Genomic DNA, 25,204 nt, shown 5'->3' on the forward strand with positions numbered 1-25,204 from the left:
TTTAACAATCTACATTACTTTTCAGGTTTAGCTGGATTCAATCTCTCTCTCCTCTATTTAACTATTTCTGACTCTTGGTGGCTGACTAAGGCGAGATTGCTGGCTGAAAGCTCTAAAAAATGTTTATTACCCCCCATTTTTGATAATTTCCCCTATTCAAAGGTGTGTGGTGGGCAATTAAATGGATTTTACATTTGTTGCAATGAATAGGAGTTGATAGGCTGAAAAGTATCTATGGTAGAAAAGCTTACAGCTTCTTATTCCAAAGACTCTGATGTCAGGAGACGTATCTGTCTGTAAAGCCGCTATCCTGAATCTACCTAATCCTCTAGCCATAAAATAAAACTTTAATTTGACACTAAACCCCATTGTCCAATAATAAGATAACTCTGCTGATTCTGTCACAGTCTACACAGCAAAGTTACATGATGAAATAAGGTGAAAAGCAATGTAAAAATCTAATATTTTGAATCATTTGAATCATTCTTTTTAATTAGATATACACAAAAAAGTTAACAAATGTCTAAAAAAGTCTTCTTTTACAAAGTGAGAGTCCCTTTAAAAATGTCCACTGTAAATATATAATATACATAACAATATAAAACCATGATCATTTCACATTCCATATGACAATTTCCATGTAACTTCTTTTTTCCCCAGAAAGACCTATTATTCTGGGTTGAAAATAACTGACGGCTGATTAAGTCCCAGTCTACACAGCAAAGTTTGAAAGTGACCTAAAGAAAGAAGGAAATAAAGAATGAAAACTGTAATATTTCATAATATTTTTTTCTATGGACAGTCCTAGAAACACCTCCTTTTAGAAAGTCATCTGTAAATTAATAAAGTAATTATACAGGGTGGGCCATTTATATGGATACACCTGGGTGGGCCATTTATAAAGATACATCCAAAATGGCCGACTTCAAAATGGGCCGCCATGGTCACCACCAATCTTTAAAAGTTTTCCCCCTTCCATATACTAATGTGCCCCAAACAGGAAGTTGGTATCTCCAACCATTCCCATTTTATTTACGTGTATCCATATTAATGGCCCACCCTGTATAAAGATATAACTTCAGATTTCACAGGCCACCTTCTATCCCACTTTTAACCCTAAAACATTTGCCATATTGGGCTAATAATGAGATGACGTTGCTGATTATGTCTCAGTTTACACGTCAAAGTTTAAAAGTGAAAAAAAGGAAATGGACAATTTGAAAAATGTAATGTTGTTTAAATGATTCTTTTTATGTGGACATTCATAAAAAATACATAAAATATCCAAAAAAATGCATGAGATCAGCAATCGCTCTATTTATGATGCAACATGCCCTTTTAGAAGGATGACTGTAAATACATAAAGTAAATAACAATATAAAGAGATGGTAACTTCAGATTTCAGATGCCACCTTCCATCTCACTTTTCTCCCAAAAAGATTTGTCATACCGGGCTCTATTTCAGGCAATATAAAGTTACAAAAAGCTCTCACATTCTGGCGCTCCCAGGCATATCGCCAGAAGAGGAGCAGAATTAGCATACATTAGATTTAATGCAGCTGCTCGCACAAATAACTTGAGTCTTTCGCATTAACACAAGTTACAAAGCTGCATACTCAAGACATGATGAGCAGCTTAGGGAGGTATCTGCAGCTCCAGCCATGTAATTCTACGATACGCCAGGTTGCTTGGCTGAAAATTCAGGTTAGGAAAGACATAGTAAGCTGCGCTAAACAACTCATCGAGAACGGCTCATAGTATCGCCAACATTCTTCAGCCAACATCATAAGATACTGTTACTAGGCTCATACCAGAGGCTCACATATTCCAGTGTCATTGAACTGTAGGTAAAATGCTAGAGATGATGCTTCAATTTCAAATCCAAAAATTGTAATTAACTTTCCTGGTGATAGGAGAATGTCAAAGTAGAGCAGACGGGGTGCACGGGCCCGACGGGTTAAGCAGAAGGACAATGCGCTCCCTGGAGCTGCAACATTGTAGCGATGGGAGGCTAGCCCGGAGGGTTATGTTCTGGGGTATGATACCTACAACAGACACAAAGTAGTGGATAACAAGAGAAATCATTTATAGGATACATGTTATCACCTTCAAGTATTTCTTTATCTAATGTCAAAACTTTCGTTAATTTTTTTTTCAATTTTCATTTTAAATTACAAGATGTAAAGACATTGGACAATTAGCGGTGCAGCTTCATTGCAGTGAGGGTCGTATTTCTAAATATGAACCTCATCTGTGCAAAAATATGACCATTTCCAAACAATTATATATATATATTGATGAAGTTTAAGGAGATCTTGAACTGTGAAGACCCCATAAAATCTTTTCCAGCACGATCTAAAAATTCCCCAAAATGTTCCCAGGGGCTTTCAAAGTATCATATTCTATCAATGAAAATTCCTTATATACCAAAAAGTTGTGTTTAATGTGATATTTAAATCTAAGTCACTTTTGACTTATCCACAATCTTCCACTAATGTCTGATGGTTGTGGGTCCCACCGCTGGAACGACGCTTCACCGTGTATCAAATGGAGCAATGGTCGCCCGTGAATGGCTCATTCTCTCCAGCTCTTTGGGAGCTCCCTGAATTGTTGAGTACTCCCAGCAGCATGGTCCTGGTCTCGAGGTACATCCATATCTCAGTGGAGCAACCAGCATCTCTCGCTTGGGAGACATCCTCTAAATATTTCAGAAAAGTCTGAAATGAGACAACCCCTCTATTGCCTTAATCACGTCACTCGGTGAATAACTCGGCTGATGTGTAATATTGGGGTCCTGTTTTTAATTCTAAGGGTATACCTGGTGACAGGTGATGTCAGTGTGATGTCATCCAATGTCCTGATGGTCGTCGTGTCATCTGTGTCACATCATGGGATGGTACACTATGACATCTTATGTATTACTTGTCAGCTCTACTTTGTCACCATGCAAGGAGATACACTCATATGTAATGGTCTTTTGCTAATGCAAAGTCAAGGGTCCAATGGTTATGTAAGAGATAGGTCAGAAAAACACAAGCTAGCATTTTTTTTTGTGGAAGGTAGGCATTCTAGATGAGCGGATCCGTTCACACAACCTTGGTCCATGGTGATCTCTGGCCATTGACAGGATCTGTGTGAATCACCGTACCCTTCTGGTTCTCCGGAGTGGTGTTTGATTTGCCAGCCCGGCATGACATCATCTGCGGCATGAGGTGGACAGGAGATGTCTCGTTAGTCTGTGAATCATAAGCCAACACTGGGATCCTGGACAGTATGGAAATTCATGCAGCCCCTGTGCATGGTGGCTTATATCTATTAGGGGTACAATTTTTTTTAAAAGGTAATTTAATTATTTGGGAAGGTGTAGGGACATTTTTTATGCTAGGGGTAAATTTTCTTTTGAAAGGTAGAGGTACTTTTTTTAAGCTAGGGTAACTTTTTTCTAATTTAGAAGCATATTTTTGTGAAGGTAGGGGTGCATTTTTGACTGGTAAGGGTAGATTATTTTGATAGGTATAGTACAATTTTTGACAGATGGGGTTCTTTTTTTGCATGTTAGGGGTACATTATTTTGGAAGGTATGGGTACATTTTTTGAAAGGCGGGTTACATTTGTTTGTAGAAGCAGAGGTTGATTAATTTTGACAGATTTTGGTATCTTTTGGCGTCATCTTGAAATGTTTACTCCTTAAAGGAGTTGTCCGGACTGGAATACAAGGTCTGCGGTGACCCTGTGTGTCTGCAGACTTGTGAATGCTCCTAGGCCACGCACTGCAAGGATTCACCTTTACCTGCACCGGGAACGGCGGCCAAGTATGTGATATGCATTCTCCCGGCCAGAACCAGGGCCAGTGTATTTAGAGAGGCCGCGCCTACTAAATGGGTCGTGGCCGGGAGCATGCATATCACATACTTGACGGCTGTCCCCAGTTAAGGCAATATGAATCCTTGCAGCACACAGACTTTTCATTCTAGAACAGACAACCCCTTCAACTTCTTGGTATTGTACTATAACCCTAATTCGGGTGGGACTGTAGCTACACCTCGGCTTGGTAACAAGATCATTCATTTTTTTACGTTCTTCTAACTCCTTTTTCTACTTGAGTCCTGTTGACCCAGAAGTGATTTTTGCTGCACACATTGTGCCAATGGAAAAGCAACCGTGCCATCATAGACTAATGCTACCCAGCGATCATTACCTATAGGGTAGTGCCAGGGCTGGAGTTTGACACAGCACTAGCGGTGCCCTCCTGGCAGAGCCATTTTATTTTAGATTACACAGTCAGACATTTGAGCAGGTTACCCGGGGTGAAGCTACACTTTAAGTTGCTGAGGGTTGAGGAGGGAGGAGGGCAGGCTACTGCCACATTTAGCTTCCATTAGTTCATATTAAGAGAAACGCATTTCCATTTACACAAAAATGTATAAACTACGATGTCTAAATATAACGAGCACATCTCTCAATACGAGAGCAAAATATATCTCTGGTGGCGGAAGTTTTCACACAAAAGTTTCAAAGTTAAACTTTTCGAATGCAACAAAAGTAACAAATATTTAAGACATAAACTTGTGCATCTGTCTGATAAGAAAAAAATTACCAAAAGTTGTAGAACCTGAATATTGATGACTTCAGCTGGGATTCCCCAGAGATTACAACTAATCACAGGAGGTCTCAGGAGTGGGAGGCGGACAGCTCCACACAATGTAAGCAACTAAAAAAGCGTACCTTTTGTACTGAAGCATTTTCTATTTTTGAGAAAAGCAGTAATAACAATAAAAATAATGAAATCAACTATATAAAAACTAATGTGCACTGAATAAGTTATAGCAAGTAGTAAGTAATATTACTGCACTATTCTGGTATTATGTGTGCTATATTATATGGCAATGTATAAAAAACATTTACAGTATTTACTACTGCGCAATATTTTATAACTATGCATGAAACTTGTAAACAAATTTGCGATTTTCTAATCAATATAATTGCAGTTTCCAATAATTACATTTTCCCCTTTTTTATGTTTCTTTGGTCATATTTTTTTCATACAGGTGAGGCTGGTTTCACACTTGCGTTTTGGTCTGCAGCGTTTTTTAAAAAAATGCATGTGGTGAAAAAACGCATGAAAACGCATGCAAACGGTGCGTTTTTTTGACGCTTGCGTTTTTGCGCCAGAAAAAAAAAATTGCGGAAAAACACGGCGTTTTCCCGTGTTTACATGCGTTTTTTCCCGCATTTGCGTTTTTGAAACGCATGCTGAGAAGTGTGTGACAGCTGGCAAACATCAAAATCAACTAGAAAACACACTATTAATAGAATTAGCTAGGGTTAGGGTTAGGATCCCTAGGGTTAGGGTTAGGGGTAGCTTTTTATTAGAATGTCCTGGTCACCAGGTCACTGATAAGCCACCCCCCACCATCAAGGTGATAAAGGGATCCAAACCCTAACCCTAACCCTAAGCCACCCCCCACCATCAAGGTGATAAAGGGATCCAAACCCTAACCCTAACCCTACCCCTAACCCTACCCCTAACCCTACCCCTAACCCTAACCCTAACCCTAACCCTACCCCTAACCATAACCCTAACCATAGGGATCCAAACCCTAACCCTAAGGGTTAGGATTCTAACCCTAACCCTAAGGGTTAGGGTTAGGATCCCTATGGTTAGGGTTAGGGTTAGGATCCCTAGGGTTACTAGGGATCCTAACCTTAGGGTTAGGGTTAGGGTTTGGATCCCTATGGTTAGGGTTAGGGTTAGGGTTTTCTTGTTTTTTTGTGTGTTTTCTTGTGTTTTTCTAAAAAAACGCATGCGTTTTTAACGCAAATAAACGCATGTGCTTAAAAACGCATGCGTTTACATAGACAGCAATGCGTTTTTTTGCGGCAAAAAAACGCCGCTAGAAATTACTACAGGTTGCATTTCTGCAAATGAACGCACGCGTCAAAAAACGCATGCGTTGCCGAAAATGCGTCAAAACGCATGCGAAAAAACGCATGCGTTTTTAATGTTAAGTATAGGGGAAAAAAACGCATGTGTTTTTTATTGCGTTTTTTAGCGCTAAAACGCAGCTTACAAAAACGCAAGTGTGAAACCAGCCTAAGACTTCTCCTTTGTCTTGTGCCTTTGCACCTTTTGCCCATTCTGCATTTGTTTTTTTACCGATTCTGATTGCTTCCGCTAAACTTAAATAGAAACTGCAAGATTAAACTGCAACTTTTTATTCTTTTATTTTTTCCTTTTATTGATCTTTTTGTCTGTTACTTATTGCAAACATTAAAAAAAAAGACGATGAGAGTTTCAGGCTTTTTTGTTGGATTTACTGAGTGTCCCCATTTGATAGAAATTACTGAATGGCTTTCTTGCTGGAGACCTCTCTGCCATCAGTTCTAATCATCCGCTTTGTGTTTTATCTATTGCTGATTTTTATTACATTAGAACAATATAGTTGCAATCTCCATTTATGTTTTCAAATACTTTTGCCCATATAACTGGATCCCTGATCAAAGGTTTCAAAGTTTCATCTGCAAGGGATTGATCATTTTTGTCCTCGGTCTCGGAGCAGCTGTATGGAACAGAAGGTCCCTGGTGACCCGGGGTCGGCGTGGAGTGTGCATTACATGCATGGAACATGGGGTTTTTTTGTGACTATACGACACATCTTGAAATAGCAACCAGTGTCCAAAGCTCTCGAGGCCTCGCTGTGTACGTAAGTTTTACTTCCAAGACTATGGGAAATGACCTATGGTTGTAAACTCCTAATAGCTGGTACAAAAAATAATTACATTTATGCCTGGAAGCAAAAAAAAAAGAGAAATTTCACACAGAACTCGCTTTATAGATGTTGTCAGGGACATAAGACCACAATTTAATTCTCTAGAAAACACGTATACAAAAAGTTGGGACTAATAAGCTTTTTTGTTGTTGTTGAAACTGACATTACTGCCTTCATGTTTCTTCATGAAAACCATAGAGGTAAACTCCTGGTCTCGCTAAATAATGAAGGCACAGATAATGCTACCTTTCAGTTTCTTTTTAAAAATATGAAAGGCACACATAGTGAAACATGGACGAGGGACGGCCACAGGACGAGGGGTACAGCAGCAATCAGCAGACACGCACGGATTACAGAATCTATATATATAATTGTCTAAGGGGTACTTCCGTCTTTCTGTCCGCAACTTCCGGAAATCCCGCGTCGCTGATTGGTCTTGCCAGCTGCCTGTCATGGCTGCCGCGACTCACATGGTCTAGCCCAAGATGCTGGGCACTTGACTGTCCTCACCAAGTCGGTTCATGTCAAGCCAAACGTATCCCAGCGTCACCAACAACAGATCCAGACCTTTCCCAAGGATCAGCACCTCCGCTTCCCACCAGTCTCTTCTTCGCCTCTCCGCAACCGCTCTCCAACTGCCAAAACCCCCGTTCTCTAACTGAGGCCTCTCGCTGCTGCACTCTATTGGCCAGATCATATATTACATTACAAATCTCCAACAATACAGTAGTCTGTGATTAACCCTTACAAATAGTACAACCTGACTGTCTCCCCTGTAAGAAATGAAAGCACCCAAGTGTTGTTCACTTCACTGGAGTCACCGTATGTGCTGACCCTACTGTGCATCCATCTCTTCTTGGAAATAACTTGGGTACAGATAGTACTACCTCCTAGTCTCTTCTGGGAAATGTTGTAGGCACATGTGGTGTTCACGTTGCTAGATTTCAGAATTATTTATGGGCAGTATTTTCTTCCTGTCTTTCCCTGTAATATGCACAGATATTACTATCTGCCTGTCTCTTATTTTTAGAGTACAGATAGTATTACTACTCTGTTCCCTCTTGTTAAAGATGAAAGTATAGCTGATGCTACTGTTTCTCCCTATAAACAATGTGGGTACAGATCGTTCTGTCCTCTGTATTTTCCTAGAGACTATGTGGGTACAGATAGTACTACCCTCCTGTATCATAAAGGTATAGATAGATTTGTCTCCCAGTATCTCCCCATAAATTATGTGGTTACAGGTAACATTATACAATCACCCTGTATCTTATTATATATTATGTGAGTGCTGATAGAACTTTATACCTGTATCATTCTATAAATTAAGTGGGCACAGATTGTACTATCCCCTTGTATCTTCTTATAGATTATGCACATAGATACTGTTGTTTCCCTGATTCTTCCTATAAATTATGCGTTTGATAGTACTGATTCCCTGAATTATGTGGGTACAGATAGTACTGTCTCCTTGTATCTTAATATAAATTATGTGGGTACAGATAGTTCTGTCTCCTTGTATCTTCCTATAAATTATGTGGGTACAGACAGTACTGTCTCCTTGTATCTTCCTATAAATTATGTGGGTACAGACAGTACTGTCTCCTTGTATCTTAATATAAATTATGTGGGTACAGATAGTACTGTCTCCTTGTATCTTAATATAAATTATGTGGGTACAGATAGTACTGTCTCCCTGAATCTTCCTATAAATTATGTGGGTACAGATAGTTCTGTCTCCCTGAATCTTCCCATAAATTATGTGGATACAGACAGTACTGTACCCCTGTATCTTTCTATAAATTATATGGGTAGAAATAATTTTGTCCTTGTGCATTTTTCATAGCAGATATGTGGGTACAGATAGTACTTCCTCCCTGTTTCTCCTTAAACCATGCCTCGCATTAATTTACACACAATGTAAAGAAAGTAAATCCTGCTAGTAACTTTGTTACTTTCTTTATTAAAATGATACTGTGAATGTGACTGGTTACTGATTCCACATCTCGCCATGTTCATGGCTTGAGCATTTATACATAAGCCCCTTTGTGTCACGCCATACTGTGCGCTTCACTCAATCCTGCTCCATCTGTACATTTTCTCTTTCTTTTTTTTTTATTAATGCCGGGCAACAAATCAGCAGATGATTTATTTTCTCGGGTTACTCTGTTCATTGTTTGCATGGCTGGAGTTAAAAGACTGAAAATAATTTCCAGTCTAGGAAAAGATGGCTTAGTAAAGGCACAAGTGCAGCGTATTATGTGACGGAGCCTCATGCGTTGTAGGTTATGTTTTCTATTACTTAATACTGTAGTCTATTCTATGAAGAAGTCCCTCTGTTTGGGGAACAGACCCCGCGGCCACCCCAATTCAATAGCTCATCCTTGGATGGCGGGATTAATAAGGCCTTGAAAGACCCTGTGGTTACAGCTGTTTACTAAACATGGATGGCTAATTCTTCCAATCTGTGGCGGATCACGGGAAGGGCCGGCTTTCATGAATCGCGGTTGTTTACCTCCGACTATAAATAAATCTAAGTAATGAGCAGACATTGTGCCTTGCTTAATTATAGCGGAGGGAAGCACGCTCTGTAAACACAAGCATGTGCTATTATTAATCACGATGCTCATATGGAGCCGTATACAACATACATGAGAAAGGCAAAAATTAGAACTTCGGAAAAAAAGAAAATCTCCTAACCATCACCATGGAGAATGAAACCTTCAGCGCCTCATTAGATGTGCAGTAAACTCCTCGTATTCTATATTGTAGGTGCGACAGCTGAGACGCGTCGTTATAATATTAGAGAGGTGCGCGGGGTTAATGAACACAGTCACTATTCCGGGGAGTCACACATTATCTTCTCAACACCTTTTTTTTTAATTGTTATTTTTAATTGTTTATGTTTTGTTTTTTTTAATCCAATAATACATTACATTTTATTTACATTTTCTGGAAATTGATACATTATTATCTGTTTTCTTCTGCCTTCTTCGTGACTGGTCGCGAGGCTGCGTCACAGGCATTGTTGCATCAATAGTTAGCTAGATTCTGTAGGACACCAGTTTGTTGTTTACCCCGGGATGGCTTTGATGGTGGCTATACTTGATGGTCCTTGCCATGAAGTATTCAAATAAAAAAAAAGAGAAAAATTGAAAAAAAAACCTAAGTATTGTCTCAGGTGCACAAGGCTCCCCTGCATTTCAGATTCCTGCCTGCTCAGGGGCGGTGCACTACTGACTTGCCCAGACTTGTTGCAAGCAGAGGCAGCATTGCCTCTGTTGCATTGGAGGAGCACACGGTCGCTCAACCTCCAGCCATTTGGGCAGATTCAGAGCAACGCTTGCAAGCTCAATAGATTGGAACTTGTAAGCACTGCGCTCCAGAGGGGGCTGGTAACCTAGGGGATAAGCAGTAAATTATAGAAGTAAAAATCTCTGCATTCTTAAGAACAAAGAGGACTTTTAATAAAAATTAAAACGCTAAGTTGCTTCTTTTCACAAGCACATTGCAATTATCCCCATTTACCGTGGTTAGACTGAAGTAGATATTGCATGGACTGGTTTTTGTTTTTTCTTTCAGAAACAGGAATCATGTAAAAAAAAGGTGACAAAAACTGGACTTCTCTCAGATATGGAGATACAATGTAGCAATGTTTGACCTTTCACAATACTTAACTCAGGGACAATATGGACACAATTTCACCACTTCTCCTCCAGTATTGAGAAAATGTAAAATCAGCCTCAGAGTTTGTCACCTGGGAAATACTAAGGACATCCGAAAAAAATTTCGAGGATATATAATATTTAGAGGGGTTGTCCATTTTTACATTGCATTTTTAGAAGGATCCAACTAATAGGCTGATGAAAGTGTATCCAGCAGCTGGAAGCCCATGTCAATCAGCTACAATCCGAGGACGGAGCCATTATCAAGTGTTGTCATTCCCTGCAGCGCCTCCACAGGGGAAAGACAGTATTACATGGTGGTCACAGAAATGCAGATCTAAGATAGAGAGAGGAATAGATAGACTTGGGATTGAAAAATAGATAGATAATAAAGAGATAGATAATATACAGCTAGATAATGGATAGAAAGATAGATAGATAGATAGATAGATAGATAGATAGATAGATAGAAAGACAGATAGATAATAGATAGATAATAGATAGATGATAGATAGATAATAGATAATAGATAGATAGAAGATAGATAGATAGATAATAGATAGATGATAGATAGATAATGGATAATAGATAATAGATAGATAGATAATAGATAATAGATAGATAGATAATAGATAATAGATAGATAGATAGATGATAGATAGATAATAGATAGATAGATAGATAGATAGATAGATAACAGATAATAGATAGATAGATAGATAGATAGATAGATAGATAGATAGATAGATAGATAATAGATGGATAGATAATAGCTAGATGATAGATAGATAGATAGATAATGGATAATAGATAATAGATAGATAATAGATAGATGATAGATAGATAATAGATAGATAGATAGATAGATAGATAGATAATATATAATAGATAGATGGATAGATAATAGATAGATGATAGATAGATAATGTATAATAGATAGATAGATAGATAATTGATAGATAATAGATAGATAATAGATAGATTACTGTGCTCTGAAAGCTTGCAAACATATTATTTTCTGGTTAGCCAATAAAGGTATCGCTCCTAGAATACTTCTGTCATCATTGGGCAGAAAAGTATTCACATAGATAGATTATAGATAATAGATAGATAATAGATATATAGATAAATAGATAATAGATGATAGATAGATAATATATAATAGATAGATGATAGATAATAGATAGATAATAGATAGATAGATAATAGATAGATAGATAATAGATGATAGATAGATAGATAGATAGATAGATAGATAGATAGATAGATAGATAGATAGATAGATAATAGATACATAATAGATAGATGATAGAGAGACAGATAGATAAAAATATGAATTAGATTGGATACATTGTGACAGATTTGGTAGATGATGTTGGTGACATTTGGAAAATCACAAGATGTCAAGTTGGTAACTTTGTATGATTCACAGATTATGGAATATATGAGGGCCATTTCTATGACCGCGGTGTAATATGTTCCGATTTTTTTTTTACTTTCTCATCAGCAATAATTGCTGTTTCCTTGTAAGATGAGGTGAACATTTCATAATGAGGAAACTGGGACAAATTCACAAACCCCCTAAAATGCTCTCAGCGGTCGGCCTAATTGCGGTGTCAGTGAGCAGATGAGAATTTGGCTGATGTGACCGTGTTCTTGTGCTCCACCAATTAGTTCATATCAGTTCACAAACATAATGGTGCCACATTGTAACAAGTGTTCAGCAGGAACATTACAGAAAGTATGGTCTGCGCTGCCGGCCCTGCTGCTGACGGACAGTCCCTGCCGGTCTCTGGGCAGCTGCGATGCTGCACACGGACAGCGCGCTGACTACTGACAACCTTGTGTCTCGGGCCACATGTGAGGTGTGTGGAGGAATATAATTACAGAATTAATAGCCACAGCTGATACATAAATGGAGGGATTGCAAGGAGAAAGTGCCGCCTCTGCAATTTTTTAATGAGCACGCTCTAAAAACAAACCTGATTTACGAAAAAACAATTGTCCTCTTGTGATCGCGGAAAGGTCACGCTGGAGAACTATATGTGAGATGTTCACCCGAATCCTGCACCGGAATAACTATAGATTTTACCGCGGCGCTTTGCTACGCTTCTGATTACAAACCTTTACTTCAGCAATTAATCATCGTTTTCATGTTCTACAGGGACAGAGCGCGTTCTCTGATTAATCCTCGACAACAATGCAAAACACTTGTTAAAGATATACTACACGTTTGTTACAATCTGTCTTCTCTATATGTGATGAGAGAATCCGATGCAGGACAGATTGCAGTCACATTTTATGACATTCGCAGGTCTCGGCAAATTCGACCCATTTTCAATTGGATTTGTGTGAATCGCCCAAAAAAATGCTCTCAGACATTTTACATATTATAGAAGATTGCATTAGTCACAGAAGGCTCACATGGCCTCAAGTATCATCATATGGGCTTCCCCATGATACCTTGTAACTACCATATCACATGGTGAACTGCAGACAATCAGCAGAGACTATCACAGCCTGTATAAAAGCTGAGGCAGGGAATGCAGCAGCCATTTTAAGGTAAATTTAGATGAGCTGACGTCACAACTCAAAGCTCAGCAATAGAGATAGAAAGAGAAAACCCTAAAAGAGTCGACAAATACTCCAGACAGCGCTGTGTTGCACAACTGCTGCAATGAAGACGATGAGTAGAGTAGTTTGTCAATGAGACAGATTCAATTGATAGGGGGAGAGAGATAGAGATGCCCGCAGCAGGACCAGAATCAGAGTGATATGATGGAGCTGCATCTATCCTGCTGCAATGCAGAGAATATTACACTTTATATTTAATTCTTAATGCACTAGAAGGCGGAAGCTAGCCACAGAAAAAAGCTGAAACCAGTGTCAGTCAGAGATGGTGTGCTTGCTTGTCACAAGCGACTGTAATGAGTTTTTGCAATTCTTGTGCAATTGTTTGGGTGAAGCAGGGAATAGTTGTTGTTTTTTTTAATGCAAAATAAACTTTCCCAAAATCCTGACATTTCTCTATGACTGTCTAAATTACAATTTGTGTATGTTTTAAATGATTTTTTTTTTGCACATCAGTTTTACTAATTAAATGTTACATTCATATACATCAGACAGAAAAATATTTAGAATTGAGAGTCCTCAGTGGTTGGTACCTTTTAATGGCTAACTGGAAAGATGGTAACACGGTACCAAGATATATATCTTTCCTGTATACATCAGACAGTACGGCACCCTCTTGCAGGTGCTGGCAGTTTGGACATGTACCTACCCTACATTTCTCCTTTTTTAATTTTTTCTACAAGGGTTGAATTTTGTTAATATAATAGGAAGAATGTTTAAAAAAACCAGATATTTTTGTGTACTTGCCCATTTTTGCCCACCTACTTTACCGCGCACAAAATGACACCTATACTGCAGCATGCTTCCACATATTGCTTTTTGTACATGTAGCTACCTACCCAGCATTTCCAGTTGTGTCCTTTTCACAAGGGTTGATTAATTTGGATTGAAAAGATTGCCAAAAGTTAATTTTTTTTTGTAGTACAAAGGTATGGTAAAATATCAAATGGCAACAGAAATGGATGGGGTTGTGTAATAAAAAAAGCAGAAAGAAACATATCATGGCTAAGAATGTGAGAACTGCTAGTAGCAGAAGCAACATCGCCATCAATGGCACCAACCTGCCAGGCAGTGACATTACCAGACAAGTCACATTTGGCTTTCATTGTCTCTGATAAGCGTATTAGTGTGGAGAAAGCATAATAGATGTCATGTCACATGCGTCAGTCACAGCAGAAGGATGTTACCTCTGACAGCGACACCATCAGTTAGAGTCAGTGTTCTGCACAGAAGACTCTGCCTGATCACAAATGACTTAGATGGATACAAGTTTAGCTGATTTTTAATTTTGAAAAATTGAAAAACACATAAGTTCCCTGTCTTATTAAATGGACTGTTGGTTACTACCGGGTTACCATCTTATTCACTTGGACATCATTAAGGCTGTGTTTGTGCTAAAGAGCTTGGAAGGGGTTGGATACAATCATGGGAGACCTCAGAGTGTGACACCTAAACCCATCCAGGACAATTGTAGACTGGCGCGTTACTACTATTTATAGCAAATCATGAAGAACCTCTATGAATACATCTCTCTTTCACAGTTACAGTATCCATCTATGAGATACATATGCTGTTTACTCCCCTTACCATAATGCACAATACTGATGCTCCCTACATCTATAATATCTATAGCATGTACAGTACATGAGTCTGTGTATTACTTACTAAGCTATAGAAAATTTGTAGCAACTTCTAAAAAAAAAACAAGAAAAGATTAAATGAACCGTATCACTTCTTTACATGGAATTTTCATACTTTAAGAAGTTCCACGAATTCCTCTTTGAGAACTGCCTTGATTTGGGACATGAATATCTGATACAATTTTGTAATGACGCGTCCAGTTCAGTTCATGTAAAAAATGCTAATTACGGAAACCAATTAGACGGCAGCTGTTGCACGTTCCTCTTTAGGACTCTATAAACTTCAACAAACGCCAATGGGAGTCGCACCTATAAATAAATGAGTCCAAGCTCCACAGAAGGCCGAGGAGTGGGATTATACAAGGCAGGGCCGTGAGGGAGTCTCCACGTGTAATAAATAGCAAGCTTTTCATGTTCAACATTGAATTCCAATGATTTATTCATGGGTCCTCATAGGAAACGCCAAACAGATTATCCTGTTTATATCACGGTCTCACTGAGATAAATTGTTTAATAGTTAAACTCGCGAGGTCACCGGGAACAAAGCCGCCTGCTGGGCCACCACTCAGTGGATACAAACATAGAAACATAAATATATAAATGCAAAAAAAAAATCAAAGTATAAGAATTATATGATGTCCTTGAGCAGTGACCAATCAATGGATTGCACTTCTTCTGCAAAAAGTTACTCAACGGCTTTTGTATATACAGTTTTAGCAACATTGTAATCATTTAATAACGGGAACAAAGCAGAGATCACAGATAAAAGGAAAGTAACAATGTATCATCCCATTTATTTTAGTTTTCACTAATAGATAAAATCTGCTCTTTTATTCTAATATATTTATTTTTATTATCCTTCATATCTGTTTATTTTTCTTTTCTTTTCCCTTCATTTTCAGGATCAGCCATATTGCTGACGGTGTACCAGAAATTTACATAAAAGCATGCACCTGGGCATAAGAAAACGGACATAAAATATCTCCTGGGCTATAATAGAGAGCATGCTTTATATCATGTGCAGTGGTGACTTTATCAATAGGATTATGTTGTGATACCTGCCATCATCATAGAACATAACAAGCCGCCCCAAGGTAGTAGTGAGCATGCTCTATATACCTGTACGGTGAGGGAGGAGGAAGAGTCGGACTCTTTTATAAGCCATTGTCAATGGTGGTTTCTTGTGTTATCTGTCCTCTTCATTTGCAGCATGGAACCATTTCATGCAGTGAGCATGCTCTATGTAATGTGTAATATTCACTATATAGAGAGGGAGGAGTCGGACTATTGTTATTAGCTACATAGTCATCTGTATTCATTACAGAACATTAACATCATTTCTTAAAAATAGATTTGAAGATAACCTGCCACCAGGCCTCTCAGTGTAGAATTGTTTTTGTACTGTATAAATGTGAGTGCTGAGCAGTCATCTCTGCCCCAATGTAAGCCTAATAGTGCCGCCATCTGGGACTAATGTGGATAGCGTCATACAAGCAGCTCTGGAAACCCAGTACCACTAATCGGAAAACTGGCACATGCACAGGGGAGAATCAGTCCCACTGGCCTTACAGGGGTTATCTGGGATGTTGCTTAGCTTTTGCTATGGGGCTAAGATCTTACAGACAGGTAGTTGCGAACTATCTGCCTATTTTGCTCGGTTGTGATGTTTGACGGCTCAAAGAGGTCAAAAACTGAATCCGCTGGTGACTGTGCTGCTTCATTTGACCCCAAGTCAACAGAGCCGCTCTTCCTCTTCCAGACCGCTCTGATGATGGCGGATCACTGCCGCCGTCATGCTGATTGACAGCCGGCTCCTGCAGTTACGCAGAGAGTAGTCGGTTGTCAATCAGCATAACATCAGCAGAAGCGCCCTGTCGAGAGAGTGAAGTTGAAGAGAAGAAGTTGCTCTGTGGATGTGACATCTTCTGAAGCTGCAGAGTCGCCGGCAGGAGCAGAGTGGTCCACGACTGATCTGAGCCGGCAAAGACCGGTGCTGGGCTGAACAAGGAGGTAGACAGCAAATACCTGCCTGCAAGTTCTTAGCTCCATAGCAAAGAATAAGCAAAGTCCGGAAATAACTCCTTTAAGGATGGTTGCGCATGCTCAGCTCTTCTGATTAGCTGGACAAGTACTGGCAAGGCTTTGTGAGTGACGTACTACAGGGGAGGTCATCCACATCCATCAGAGGCACAGCGTGCCATTTTTGAGTTAGTAGACCTTTAGAGCTTTCTTTGTGGGGTCGGAGATACTTGAGGGGGTTGAAAAAGCAAATGTAATGTAAAAATAATATATATAAAAACAATATAAAATCAATGACTTTCTTCCATAATTTCTCTTTAAAAAGTTAAAAATGAGTTATTTTGTAAACTCTTTATTGTGCTTTCATTTGAGGCACATTGCAGACGATTAGTCCATTGGTCTCCGGTGGTGGAGAGCACCATGTGGTCATTTTACACGGGTTGTCGCTCTAAGCATTAAGATAATGATTTGTAAAACTATACTTGGGCCGGTAACTCTCGCAATTTCAGCCAGTCGCCAATTAAATTCCAAGAAAACTATTAGAACACTGATGGCAAATTATAGCAAACAGCCCGGGCCAACGAGAATGATAATGGAAGGGATTAGATGAGGCAAGAGCCCAATGTGCTGGCACCAGGTGAGCGCGGAGTTATGTGGAGTAGGACTGCGGACAATGTATCCCCCGAGCCGGGCGAACGCTCCAACATGTTCCAGCTCACATTCCACCAGGATTACGGGATGAAAGGTTCCATGATTTCAGAACGCATCTCAGCATTTGTTGTCTTCCTCCTGTAATTCTGAAAGCACTTTAGCTTTAGGGAGAGATATGAGAGGAATGGAGGAGGAATCATCAATTAGTCCTGGGGTTAAAAGGCTAAAAAATAATATTTAGCTTCATCGTTATATTATTCTAAAAGCAAAACAAATGCAGATACAAAATTGATACAATAAAATTCTCATCACATCTGCCGGACTCAGAAATCATTGACTTATGATGGGGACAGTCAGGTACCATCCATGGTTAGGTTGGGAAGTGCAGATAGGAAAGAAAAATCAGAAAGGAATAGAAGTAGACGTAAAGTATAACTAATAAAGTCATAATCATTCCACTACAACAGTCAGGTGCTAATGGCTAGAGGACATCTACGTATCCATCATAACATAATGGTAACGCGATGTTAGACTGCAACGTGTCCCGTGCTTCTGGTTTTCCATCTTAGAAACTAAACTATTCTGGAAAAGTCTGAATACATTTTACCCAGCGCACAAATCTGATTCACATTCAAATGTGTTTTTGAGAAGCCGTTTGCTGATGTGGTGGAAAGCTCCTTTGGAATCACATCTGCGCGGGTCAGGTGTTATTTTTAAATTCTCCGTCTGCTACAGAAACAAGAGGGACAAATGAATAAACTCATTTTCCTGCGTTCGCTGCTGTCTGTATGTTAGAGCCATTGATTGGATGGGTCCTGCTTCAGAGAGAGATGTGGATACAATAAAAACTCCGGCATTTGCAGTTTGGGATAATTGCCGCTCTATGTGTGTAATTCTGCAGCTGTTTAATGAGAGGCAACAGGTCAGAGTTGGTCAGGGTCCGTGGACTCGCCTAAATGCTTTAGGAATAAAAAAATGAGTGCCCGCGAAGACCTCGCGAAGAACGCCGTGCCACTCTGGTATAAAAATACGATCTGGAAACTTCCTTTTTTTACTCTTTTTTACCAATGATCGGCATTAACTTATCGGAAAAAAAGGTTTCCATGCCCTATGTCCTAATGAGGCCAGAACCTGAGGCAGCAGATTATGAAGGACAGCAACAAATGTCCTATTTTTAGTCATTTTATTGTTTTATATATTGCTTTTTTAAACTTACATAATTGTGAGGCATTACTTGTCTGGCATTTCTGATGTGATTCCTAGTTGCTGTGACTGATGTCATGTACCTGGGTGACATCATCTCCCTGCTGGACTCGCCCTGACACAATGTATGCCATCAATCTCCTGTGTACTTCTTCTGCTCATCACACATTGTCACTTGGATCCAGGTCTGAGCTCAGGCTTAGTCATTCCAGAATGTCCATCTTCTTCTGGTGAAGCAATTTTTTAGTGATTTGGAGGTCGCTTAGGGTCATTGTCGTGCCGAAAGGTGAAATTCCTCTTCATCTTCAGCTTTTTAGCACAGGCCTGAAGGTTTTGATGTAAAATTGACTAATATTTATTCTGTTCATAATTCCCTCCACCTTGTCTAATGCCTACCTCCAGTGGATGGAAAACAGCCCCAAAGCACAATGCTGCCCCCACCATGCCTAACTGTGGGGATGGGGTTCTTCTGGTGATGCGCAGTGTTGGCTTTGCTCAATTTGAACTTATGGACAAAAGCTTTCCCCTTGTTCTCATCAGACAAACATAAAACATTTTCCTACTTCTTGCTGATATGATAGAGGTTTAGGCAAAACAAAGCCGGGATGTTTTTCTTTGTAAGAAAAGGCTTCTTGTCCCCATGCCCCACAGGCCAGAAATACAACAAATATGGGAGTTTGTTGTCAAATGCAGGACACAACCAGGATTTTCAGAACTTCCTGCAGTCCTTTAATGTTGCTGTTGGCTTTTTGCCAGCCTCCAGCATCACTTTAGTTGTATTTTCATACATTTTTGGGGGATGTCAAGTTCTAGGTAATGTCACTGGTCTGCCAGATTTCAGCCCCTTCTTAAAGACGTCTTCACAGTGTCTGTGCTAGAGCTAATGCCTGGGATTTTTTTTTGTACCTTCTCCTGACTTATAACTTTCACAGTGAGAACCTTTGCTGTGTTGTCAGCTGTTTGTGAACCAGAAAATGTCAAGAAAATCCTCCTAGAGCAGCGACACTTTCTCTGGGGTTAATCAGAATCGCTGTAAATGACGGCTGCCGGGCACTGACTTCTATGTAACATGGGGGGAAATGTGATCGACTGTATCTGAATGCAACCACATTGCCAATTATAAGAGGGTGCTCACACTTATGCAACCATAGTATTTTTAGTTTTATTATTTTATCCCTTGAAAATTATTTCACTTTGTTTCTCAATGGATTTGTACAGATTATGGGCAATATTAAAGAGGGAAAAAGTTCTGAAATTATTCTTCTTGGTGGATTTTTTTTACATAACAAAATCCTGGCATTATAACAAGGGCGTGTAGACTTTGAATATCCACGTTAGTAGTGCAATTACCCAGAATGCAATCTTCAAATGTTTGAGATTATTTTTACAATCTGATGGGTCACACAAAAGTATAGCCGCATATGCGGTATACTAAAAATTCAGGCATATGGCCAAATCTGAAAATGACTTGAAACATATAAGTTCATGGGAGAATGGGAATCTGATAAAGTAATAAGGAAATAAGGAGAGCGAGACGAGATGGGCCGGCAATCATTTCTGCAGACGATGAGTGACGGGGTGCGGAGGCTGACAGTGTAAAATGACAGCGGATGACACCACTAATGTGTGCTCCCCGGACGCTCTGTCATTTCAACAGCTAAAGACCTGATTTAGCTCAGCGACATTATAGAGCCAGAAAGTCAGAAAACAGCGACTGGGAAAGAAGGAATCAAATGCGGCTCCTAAAGAGATCATGTCGGGAATTCACAGTTCTCTCAACGCCAAGAACCCGGAGAGCCGAAGCCTCCAGAGATACAATAAGGGAAATAATACCAATCAGTAAGATACATCCAGCCTGGAGATGGTATCAGGACTGGAGTCCACTGCTGGAGAGTCACAATCCAGTATTTATTTTAATAATCTGAGAACTCTAAGTCAAATCAGTTCAGTTAATTTAGAAACAAAACATTATCATTCCGAGGAAGAAAATTTTTGTCCAAAAAGTGAAGAGTCCGTGACATAACCAGGTGGTGGTGTTGGGTTACCGCAGGGATGACCGCACATGTGGATGCTCGGGTTCGCTCATCTCTAGTTACTGTGTGTCAAAGAGATTCTTTGGGAAAAGTTTTTTTGACATGGACAGATGGATACATTTCCTAATACCAAAAACGTATTAATTCTTTAGAACAGACATTGTTCATTGTGCTATTAACGTCCCCAGTCATCAGATCGGGGCAGGAAGTGGAAGTCTGGCAGCTACTTCCTGTCGGCCATTTCTCATTTACCCTCCTCTTCCTATTTCTACCTTTTCCTGCCAGACAATCGTCCCTCCTTCCATTCCCAAGATTGAATATACACATGTGAAATGTGAAAACCGCTCGGATTTGATCTACAATCGTGTTCTAGTAAATCACATATCTTGAGAGCTTTGTCTTTAAAATTTTGGGAAATCCACCTTCATGGTCATTCCCTTACAGATTGCTTTTGGCAAAGGAAGAGTTAAAGGATGTTTTTGTTAATGTGTCAACTAATTAAGTAGTTGCCTGATATGAAAAACAGCATTACCCCTTTTTTTACAGGTTGTGTGATATATTGAGTACTGCACCATTCACTTCAATAGAGATGAACTGCAAAACCTGATCCAACCTGTGGGCGGTGGTGGAGCTGTTTTTTGGAAGAAAGTAGTCACATTTCTTATCCTTGTGAACCATTTTATTGACATGACATCATGAGACTAGGGTAAAGAGGCAGATACTATTTTATATGTCACATCAAAGGGATTGTCTAGAATTAAAAAAAAGTTCATAGCACCTGAGAATTGGACAAAATAAAAAAATACCCAACACCCACTTGTTCAATCCCTTGCAGTGCCACGTCCCCCACCCTACCATCTGCCCGAGTCTCTATGCCTCACAAGAGCAGTACAGCCACATTGTCACTAAAGCAGGAATAAAGGTGGTGAAGGTGAAAAACTGGTTCTTTTATGAAAAAGATTGGCAGGGCTCACTGGCCCAGAGTGAACACTGTCAGAATTGAAGCCCTGGCCCCACACGTTCACACCTATAGATTAGGAGACAAACACTAACGGTGTCAGTGCACGCGAGTTCTCATCTCTCCCCTGTCTGCAGTGGCCGCTCGCTGCACACTCGATTACACAGGAGCGGGCGACTGCTGCAGACTGGAGACAGGGATGAGAGCGCGTCTGCACTGACACTGTACAATCAGGGCCAAGAATTCAGTTTAGACAGTGCTGTGAAAAGAGCGCTGTCAATCAAACTAAGGGGAAGTGAGTAGGATGCCAGAGCAATGCACGGAGCCCCGCGAGGGGAGCACCCAAGAACCCTCATTTGTATTTGTAATAAAATATTTTTTCACGTAAATTTTACGTAGTCAAATCTATTCTGGGGGGAGGATTTTTATAGGGGCTAAGTCTCCTTTTTTTCTGTGTAATCAGAGTTTTGGGTTGATACAATCCCTTTAATTAAAACAATTTATAAAGTTGCTTAACTTTACGTTTTGGAAATGAATGAACAGTAAATAATTCCGCACGGAGGTACACATAGCCTTAATGTATCTGAATGCAAAAAAGGGGGATATTTCCACCTTATTTTTATTTTTCTCATGATTCATGTTCCCCAAATTCCTAAATTCTCTCATCAGTAAGAGCAAAGTCTTGCACAGTAATTGATACATTGCCCATCTCCATCCTGCACTAATGTATCCATGCATAAAACATAGATCTGCGGCTCCTAAATGACCCTTTCTAGGTTTTTACAGTCATTTTGTAGGACGCGTTATCCCAACGTAAAGCACTCTCTGCACCGAGCAGGACATTTTAGCATTACAGAATGATGCACCTTCCCGGCGTGTGTCTATTAGGAATGCATTTGGTGGTCTCACGCCGAGTTCCCCTGAGGCGACACTCTGAAGTAATATCAAGGCTCACACATGTGATACACTCTCGGCTTTGCAGAAGGTAATCTTACATTAACAGGATCCCTGCAGCTGGTCACTGCTTTACGTCGCACTCACTTTAATGTACCGTAATATCATAATCAGGGCAAACAAGTATATTTACACCATCCGGCTCCTGCATAATAATGGCCCACTGAGTTTTATTATGGGCTGTCTGCACCGTACGATTCACGGGTCAAGTAGATTTTTTTTCCCGGCAACTGTAAGGAAACTCTGTAGGCGACGAAGTGTTGTACTTGATATAAGCAATTCATACTGCACACCATTCTGGACGCCGCTGATTTAAATTGGGCAGTATGCTATATACTGGTGGCACACACAGCTCTACACAAGAAAAAGGGACAATTTCTATATTCCCAAGACTGGTAATAGGACGCTACACTCGACAGGATACTCTTGTAGCAATTTTCAATAGTTCTTTTTTGTGATTTTATGTATCTTTTATAGCATGATCTGTGCTTTTGCTTGTTTTAGACCCATTCTATTTAGGCGGAGGTGAACGGCGGCTGGACAGCAGGGGTGTCACTCAGGTTCCTCGGGGGTGTGGTTTGGCAGATTAAGAATGCAGCTCTGTATTGGAAATGTTTTAGATTTTATATACAAATGAACATGTTGTTCTGGTACTAAATACAAATTAGATGTATTCTTTATTACGGTTCTAAGTTTGTACGTCATTTAGAATGGGGACTATGTGGACCGAATTGGGCACTTGGGCAGAGGTTGTGGTTGTCTCATCTTATTAAATGGGTAAAATTGCAAACTGCTGGTAAAATCAAACAAATTTGCAATTTACCGTGCTTCTTATTAAAGTTTCTCTCTGTTCTCAATGGAGGGACTTTAATTTCTCTGGTTTACAGCTGATTGCTCAGGTCACTGGCCACCTTTGCCATTTATCAGTGGTGTCTGGGCTCCGAGCTTGAAAGTGCTGCTCTGAATCTGGCCAGCATTAGGTTCTCTGTGGTTCTTGGATGCTGCAGAGGCAAAACTGCTTTTGCTCGCAACATTGACGAGCGCACAGATCGAGCTAATGGTGACGCCATCCCAAAGTGTTGATCATCAGAAGCGCGCTGCTCCTCGGATAGCAGGAAGATGGGAGGACGAGCAGCGGTGTGCTCCTGAATGTCAGTAAGAGAAAACCTCTATCACTTCTTGCTAATGGGGGATGCATTGTGAGAATACGAGGTGCTGGGGAGTTAAGGTCGTGGAAAGCAGACGCAGAGCCCCTTCCGTTTTAGGGGACAAATCAAGGGGCATTTTAATAATTTATAAAGAACTGCCTCATTACCGTTCACACACAGCATGCACCATACAAATCCAGTTGAAACCAGAAGTTTCCATTCACTATATATAAAGACACACCTGCAGGTTTTTCTCAATATCTGACATCAGAATAAACCTTTCCCGCTTTAGGACAATTAGGATTACCATAATTATTAATATTTGCAAAAAGCCAAAATAATGAGAGAGAGAAGGTTTTAAAGCATTTTTATTACTTACTGCAAAGTCAAAAGTTTCCATCCATTTCATTAGTATTTGGTCCCATTGCCCTTACACTGAATGACTTGGGTTAGACATTTGGGATTTCCTTCCACAAGCTTCTCACCATAGTTGGTCAGAATTTGGCCCCATTCCTTCTGACAAAACTGGTGTAACTGATCCAGGTCTGTAGGTCGCCTTGCTCACATGCCTTGCTTTTCAGCTTTGCCCATACATTTTCACTAGGATTGAGATCAGGGCTTTGTGAGGGCCGCTCCAGAACATTGACTTTGTTATCCTTAAGCCACTTTGTTACCAATTTGGCAGTATACTTCAGGTCACTGTCCATTTGGAAGACCCATTTCCACCCAAGCTTGAACTTCCTGCTGATGTCTTCAGACGTTTCTTCAGAATCTTCTTTTCTCATGATGCATCTATTTTGTGAAGTGCACCAGTCTCTCCTGCAGCAAAACAACCCCACAACATGATGCTTTTCCTCCAAACGTAACGATGGCCATTATGCCAAAAAAGTTAAATTTTAGTTTCATCACACCACAGGACGTGTCTCCAAAAATTAAGGTCTGTGTTCCTGTGTGCATTTGCAGACATTAATGTGTCTTTTCATGCTTCTTTTGGAGTAATGGCTTCTTCCAGGCAGAGTGTTGATAGAGTACTCATTTCACTGTGGATATTGACACAATCTTACCAGCTTCCACCATCATCTTCACAAGGTCTCTTGCTTTTGTCCTTGGGTTGATATGCATATGTTGGACCAAAGCATGTTCATCTCTGGGACACAGAACCCATCTCCATCCTGAGCGGTATGATGGCTGGACATTCCCATCTTGTTTGTACTTGTGTATAATTGTTTGTGCAAATAAGCAAGGCACATGCAGGTATCTTGAAATTGTACCCAAGGATGAGCCAGACTTTTGCAAGTCCACAATTCTCTTTCTGATATCTTGGTTGATTTCTTGAGGCTTTCCCATGATACTACACCGAAGCAGTGTGCTTCAGGTGTGCATTTAAATACATGCACAGGTGTGTCCCTAATTAACTCAGATGCTTCTGAACACATGACATCATCATATGGGCAGTCCAGAATTGTTTAAAGGCAAAGTAATCTCAGTGTATGTAAACTTTTGACTTTGCAGTAAATAATAAAAATGCCTTA

General features: G+C 40.0%; 1 long non-coding RNA gene across 2 annotated transcripts; it reads right to left on the bottom strand.

Annotated features, from left to right (window-relative positions):
- Positions 1 to 558: 558 nt before the first annotated feature.
- On the bottom strand, positions 559 to 7,402 carry LOC143787359 (uncharacterized). Of its 2 annotated transcripts, none has more exons than XR_013218342.1 (3): positions 7,338 to 7,402; positions 1,812 to 2,045; positions 559 to 737 (listed from the first exon to the last, which is right to left on the bottom strand). It is a non-coding gene; the product is annotated as an uncharacterized LOC143787359 (long non-coding RNA). The 2 variants fall into 2 exon arrangements; XR_013218341.1 differs by having other exon boundaries at positions 7,281 to 7,391.
- Positions 7,403 to 25,204: the final 17,802 nt, after the last annotated feature.

Source organism: Ranitomeya variabilis, chromosome 8 (assembly GCF_051348905.1).
Source record: "Ranitomeya variabilis isolate aRanVar5 chromosome 8, aRanVar5.hap1, whole genome shotgun sequence".
Classification (NCBI taxonomy): domain Eukaryota; kingdom Metazoa; phylum Chordata; class Amphibia; order Anura; family Dendrobatidae; genus Ranitomeya; species Ranitomeya variabilis.